Source organism: Rhincodon typus, chromosome 9 (genome assembly GCF_021869965.1).
Source record: "Rhincodon typus isolate 14 chromosome 9, sRhiTyp1.1, whole genome shotgun sequence".
Classification (NCBI taxonomy): Eukaryota; Metazoa; Chordata; class Chondrichthyes; order Orectolobiformes; family Rhincodontidae; genus Rhincodon; species Rhincodon typus.
Genome location: NC_063340.1, coordinates 61697819 through 61704663, shown reverse-complemented (window position 1 = coordinate 61704663; position 6845 = coordinate 61697819).

Genomic DNA, 6845 nt, shown 5'->3' with positions numbered 1-6845 from the left:
GTGTTTACAATGGGAGAGGAGGGGTTTGCAGTGTTTACAATGGGGGGAGGAGGGGTTTGCAGTGTTTACAATGGGAGGTAAGGGGGTGACAGTGTTTACAATGGGGAGGAGGGGTTTGCAGTGTTTACAATGGGGGGTAAGGGGGTGACTGTTTGCAATGGGGGGGAGGAGGGGTTTGCAGTGTTTACAATGGGGGGGCGGAGGGGTTTGCAGTGTTTACAATGGGGGGAGGAGGGATTTGCAATGTCTACAATGGGGGGAAGGAAGTGGCTGCAATATGTACAGTGAGAGGGAGGAGGGCTGTACAATGCCTACAATGTGGGAGAGCAGCTGGTAACAGTGTCAAAATTGGGGAGAAGCGGTGTGCAGTGTTGACAATATAGGGATGAGGGTTCAGCAATTCAGAGGAGGGGTCTGGAATGTCTACATTGGAGGGGAGAATGTGCCTGCAGTGTCTACAATGTGGGTGAGGAGGGGGCTGGGTTGTCTACAATGTGGGTGAGGAGGGGGCTGGGTTGTCTACAATGTGGGTGAGGAGGGTCTGGGTTGTCTACAATGGGTGCAGATGTGGTCGACAACATCTACAATTGGGGAGAAGGGCTCCACAATGAGGAAGAGTGTTACAATGGCAGGGGAGAGGATTGCTGTGACTACAGCGGGGGATGCGGGGGCAGCAATGCCTACAATGGAGAAGGGGAGTGAGAGGGTTGCAATGTCTACAATGTGGAGGCTACTTCACTCTCTCCTCCTGCTTGGTGTCTGTGAGTTGTTGGCTATGAGATGATACATGATATGTAATACTGCCAAGCCTGTTGACAATAGGATGTGGCACACCTAGAGAAACCAAAGAAGGTTTGTTTTGTGTAACAGATTTATAACATCAAAGTAGGCCGTTCAGCCCATCATACCCATGCTGATTGTAATAGAGCCATTCAGTCTCATCCAATCCCAAGTTTTGGTCTGTAACCCTGTGGTATATGAATTGTAGATGTGGTGAGGGTTTTTGCCTCTTATGAAACTTTCAAGCAGACTTCTAAATCTGTATCACCCACCAGTGAAAGATAACTGCTTTTCAATACAGGAGGCCATTTCCAGTCCGCATTGTATAAGCCAATTCACACGTTAAAGGTCTAACTAACATTGAGAGAGAAGTTCTGCCCATCAGGATAAAAGGACTATATCTGGAAGGAGCTAACCAGTGTGTTTCAGTATTCTAAGGTGTGAGTTCAGTAAACCTCAATGTGTACAAAAGTTAATGTGTACTTTTAAGTCTTGCCTGAGGTCTCACAAGGGCCTAACATATAATAGATGCAATTTATAATACAGCTATTTAGTTTATCAAGACTGAGCCTCTTCTGTGTCCAAAAACTTTGTGTGGGCATTCTTCCCCATTTGATATCAGTAATTTAGACTAATATCATTTAGAAGGATTGATGGCAGTGAATCTAACTAAAACATATCAGCTGATACTGGTGGAAATTAGCACAACATACCATGGCAGCAACGGCTGGGCACCATTCTCACATATAAAATGCTAACAATGGTATTAGTCTAAATTACTGATATTAAATGGGGAAGAATGCCCACACAAAGTTTTTGGACACAGAAGAGGCTCAGTCTTGATAAACTAAATAGCTGCATTACAAATTGCATCTGAGTTACATGTTAGGCCCTTGTGAGACTTCAGGCAAGACTTAAAAGTACACATTAACTTTTGTACACATAGAGGTTTACTGAACTCACACCTTAGAATACTGAAACACACTGGTTAGCTCCTTCCAGGTATAGTCCTTTTATCCTGATGGGCAGAACTTCTCTCTCAATGTTAGTTAGACCTTTAAGGTGTGAATTGGCTTATACAATGCGGACTGGAAATGGCCTCCTGTATTGAAAAGCAGTTATCTTTCACCGGTGGGTGATACAGAAACTTCAGCCCTATAAAAGCCACCGACATCCGAGGAGAAAAAAGAAGAAAATCATTCCAGTAAGAAAACCAATTTAAATAAAAAAATTTCAGCAACTTAAAAGTACACAGAGCCAGTAAGCTTCTGTGAAAGCAGCAAACTGATAGTTTAAAAAGGCTGCTAAAGCAATAACAGTACTAAGCCTGTCTGCAGAAGTTGGAAACTGTTAGTAATGGTGGAAAATACTGAAAAAACTGTGAAGACCACAAAAGTCTCATCACAGCTAAAAATCATAAAGCTGAACATTTAATGCAATTGATATCTGACACCTGAAGTTATTTCCTTTGATGAAAGGTAAAAGTTCTCAAATTAAAGAAATATCTAGCCTGAGAAGCTAAAAGAAGACTTAAGTTGCTATATTTAATAATTAAGCATCATTATAATCACTTAAAAGTGTTGGCAGCACAGCAGAAAAAAAAACTCTTTAAACTTAAAGTAATTGTGAAGGAATTTAGTTAAGAAAATTGTTAACTCAGCAGTATAAGATCAAGTAATTTGAGTGAAAAAGTCAAAAGCAGAAGAAAGATGCACTAAAAATCATTACTTTGAATAAAAAAAATTCAGGTGTACTATAAAAACTAGTCTCAAAGACATGAATACAATGTAACACTTTTTTACAGTTTAAAAAGGTACAAATCTCACAGAGTATAAAGAAATTGGATGAATCATTCATGTTGTTAAAAAGGGTGCAACTAATATGAAGGGGAGAATGACATGAATTTAGAGTCTCCTCCATCTTGGAAAATATACAAAATTTATTTTATAAGCATTTTAACAATGTTTAAATTTAGCTTCACACCTCAGCCTTTTCCCCACAGCACAGCAAGTGAATCCTCTCCAGCACTCTTTTTAAGCAGAGATTTTCAAATCTTAACAATCCTCTATGTGAAACAAATTCTCTTCATTTCCTTTTCATTTTGTCTCAATCATTTAAAATCTTTTATGTCTAGTTATCAACACACCAGAGGGAACATTTTCTTCCTGCTTTCTTCATCAGAACTCCTTATAATTTAGAACATCTCCAGTTGATCTCTCTTTTCTGTTCACTGGTCTAAGAAGTATATTCCAGCTTCTGCAGTATCTCCACATAAATTAAGTCCCTCATCCTTGATATCATTATATCAGGCATAATCTCTAACCTTTCTGAGGTACAACATCCATCTACTGTAGTGCCCAAAACTGGACATAAACATTCAACAATTTATTTTCCCTGCTGGTATCTTCTCGTACTATTTCTTTGCTTCGCATATTTTCTTTTTGAATTCCCCTCTGAAATTCCTATATCATGTCTGATTATCAATTGTATTGTCTACTTGACATCTGTCATAGACACATTTATCTACTTCATCTCTTACCTTCTACTTCTTTTGTGACCCAGAGAGAATTACATTCATATACCATACCTTTCCCCCATCATAGGAATAAAGCTTGACTGTACATAAACTCTCCCTTCTCATCTCTTACACATTTTGTCTTTTTAGAATGGTGTCATTCATGTAATATGTCACTTGTTGATATAGTTTCTCCCAAAGTAAACCCCTTCACAATTACCACATTAAATTTTATTTGCTAGCGTCTGTCCATTTCACCAGTCTGTTTATGTTCTCCTGAACTTTATTATCCTGATGACTATTTACTAATGTTGCCATGTTTTGTATCAATCACAAAGTTTGAAATTGTTCTCCTGATACCCAAATCTAGATAATTTTACATAACAAGAAAGCAATTGCTGAACCCCGGCACATCCACAAATACATGTCTCTAATATGAAAATAAATCCATTCACTATTAGTCTCTAATGGCTATACCTTGACTAATTACATACCATCCCTTTAATGTCATTTACTTTTAATTTTTGATTAAGTCTGTTATGTAGTACTTGTATCAAATGTGTTTTGTTGTATGTCCAGATACACGTAACTACTGCATTACCTTTATCAACCTTCTCCACTGTTTCATCAAATAATTCAGTCTGGTTTGTCAGGCACCACTTTCCTTTATTAACTCTCTGCTGGATGTCATTTTTAATTTGGATCTGGCCAATGTTGTCAAGTAGACTTTCCAACTATTGATGTCTGGTCTGTAGTTGTATGCATACGTTTCGAACAGGACTGTAAAATTTATCACTGTCCAGTCCTCTCTCTGACGCCACACTCGGAACCATAGAGAACTGAAAGATTGTGGTCAGAACATCTGTTGTCTCACGGCTGGGATGTATCCTTTCTGGTCTGGGAGACTTGTTCATTTTGAGTGATGACGACCTTTTTTAAAAAGTGATTGTAGGAACTGCCGATGCTGGAGTCAGAGGTAACACAGTGTGGAGCTGGAGGAGCACAGCAGGCCAGATAGCATCAGCGGAGGAGAACGTTGACGTTTGGGGTCGGTACCCTTCTTCAGAAGGGTCTCAGTTTTTTTTTTAAATGTTTCTCATTCCATCTTTACCCTCATCTTTCTGTACCTGATTTCTTCGAGGCAGAATTCACAGGACCCCAGGCCATGTTTGAAGAAATACATTTGTAAGGACCATGCATACTTAGGACTTGCGATAATCATGTGACCTGTGCTGTATCTTTCACTTTAAAATACGTAGCCCTTAACTATTCCATATACAGCAGTCTACTCCTAATTGTGGGACTATTTGGAAAGGTGGGAACTGCTGGAAGTTTATGTCTCGAATAAGGGCACCTTGTTGAAATTATTCCAGGTTCTTCTAAAAGGCCAGCCTTCTCCCCAGCTTATAAATTTCCAATCAAAAGCGTTTACCAGGGCCCACCCCTCGTCATGGTCAATAAAGCGAGTCTGAAATCACTTGCCCCTGCTTCTGTGTGAGAATTTCAAAGCTCAACACCAGGCCTTGCTGCGCCAATGGTGTGTGATAATATTTCAGAACAGGTTGCTTAGAAAAATAGGCAGGGAGTTATTACAATGCATTGGGTAAGATGATATCAAGACTTGCATGTTATTTAATATTTCTCTTTCTCAGGTGCTAACATCACTAAACTCACGATATCCAAACGATGGGGCTGTTTTACAACGTTAACAAATGGATCAAAGAAAACAAGAAGTACTTCAACCCCCCGGTCTGCAATAAGCTCATGTAAGTCAGTCTCCCGGGCATGCCTTTCCTGAACGGGCATGATGTGGAGGTGCCGGTCTTGGACTGGGATGGACAAGGTCAGAAATTACACGACACCAGGTTATAGCCCAACAGGTTTATGTGAAAACACAAGTTTTCATTAATGGCGAACCTTTGATCTTTTACTCATAAATTCTGTCTTTGATACTGCCTCTCACCTGAAGAAGGACTGAGGCTCCGAAAGCTTGTGTGTTCACATAAACCTGTTGGGTTTTAACCTGGTGTCGTGTGATTTCTGCCCTGTTCCTGATTGGGGAAAGCAGCGAGTGAGTGGGAGTTGAACATTTGAAGCAAGCGTACAGTGTGATTGTATGTTGCCTGCCGCCGGTTCCACTGGACCGATCCTTTGCTTTTAGCAGGGATTCTCCAATTATCTTTTGCAGTTTTCGGCCCCTTTGAAAGACAGTCCTTGACATTAAACCTTTGATGTTGGTCTTTATAAAAGACTCTAGGTGTGTGGTTAAGGAATGATTTTGACAGTATTAAATGCTGGAAAAAGCTTGGATTTTCTGTAAGTCTTAGTTTTGCTACCGTTCTTCAGGCACTCATTGGTTACAAAAGCATTTCCCCTCATAATGTTCCTTAATTCTGAACTCAGTTCGTAACTCGGTACCTACAGCCTGAATATGTAAATTTTATGATGGAGAGTGAAGAATGTCATATACATTATAACACAGTAAATAATGGGATGTTGCAAAGTGTACCACATCGAATATAATCTGAATTGCCGCATGTTAGGTAGTATATAGTCTGCAATTCATATGTATCATAGGTCCATGAGCAGGTGTCACTATTTTTCCTGTGTCTCTGATCCAGTGATAGTTATGCCATCCAGGACATATATTATAACTTAAAGTAAGGTAAAGTTTCTATAGTCCCAAAGGACCATAGGGTTGCTTTCTCATTGGAAAGTGACCACAGGCGGTGGTTTAACCTGAGGGTCACCATACCTCAGGTGAGGGGTGAGGTCGAGAAGATGGGATACTCACAGTGACCGCAACCTACATCGCCTGATAGGTAGTGCTGGGTCTTCCTGTGGGGCAGATGCCACTACCAGAGGTGGTTTGAGAGATAACTGTATTTCTACCTACTGCTCTGTTCCCAAAACCATTCTTTTGGGTTGAGGCTCCCACTAGCATCACAAAACAGAGACTTCACCGCTTCCAGGAAACAAAACACAGTGAGGGACACCAACAACATAAATTTGCATTCATATAATTCCCTCAAATCAGTAAAATATGTCACTGCACTTGGCAGAATCTGATGGTCGACCACATAAATGATACTTAGACGGGTTTGATAAAGAAAATAGACAGTCAGAGAGGTTCAAGGTAGGAATTTGAGAGCTTAGGACAATACCTGAGAGTGGGGCTGCCGTGGAAGTGACATTCTTATTTAAGGCCTTTGAATGAACTGTGCTGCAGGGGACATATGTGCATGTCAGAAGAGATGGAGATGGCCACCACCTGACCTCTCCTTCAATTTGGTTCCCAAATGTCACCAAAAGTAGCCACACAGGTCATATATACTCTTGAAACTATACGCGATGTAAAAAGAAACCTTCAGGGAAAAAGGGCGCCTACTACATCTATCTCATTATTTTTATCCCCATACCAACTGTTCCCGGAGCAGAATGACAAGTTCAGTCTAATAGCAATCACTGTGGTGGATCTATGCATGAGAGGGTGCCAGGCTTTGCTCAATGACAGAGATAGTAGGAATGGCAGATGCTGCAGAATCTGAGA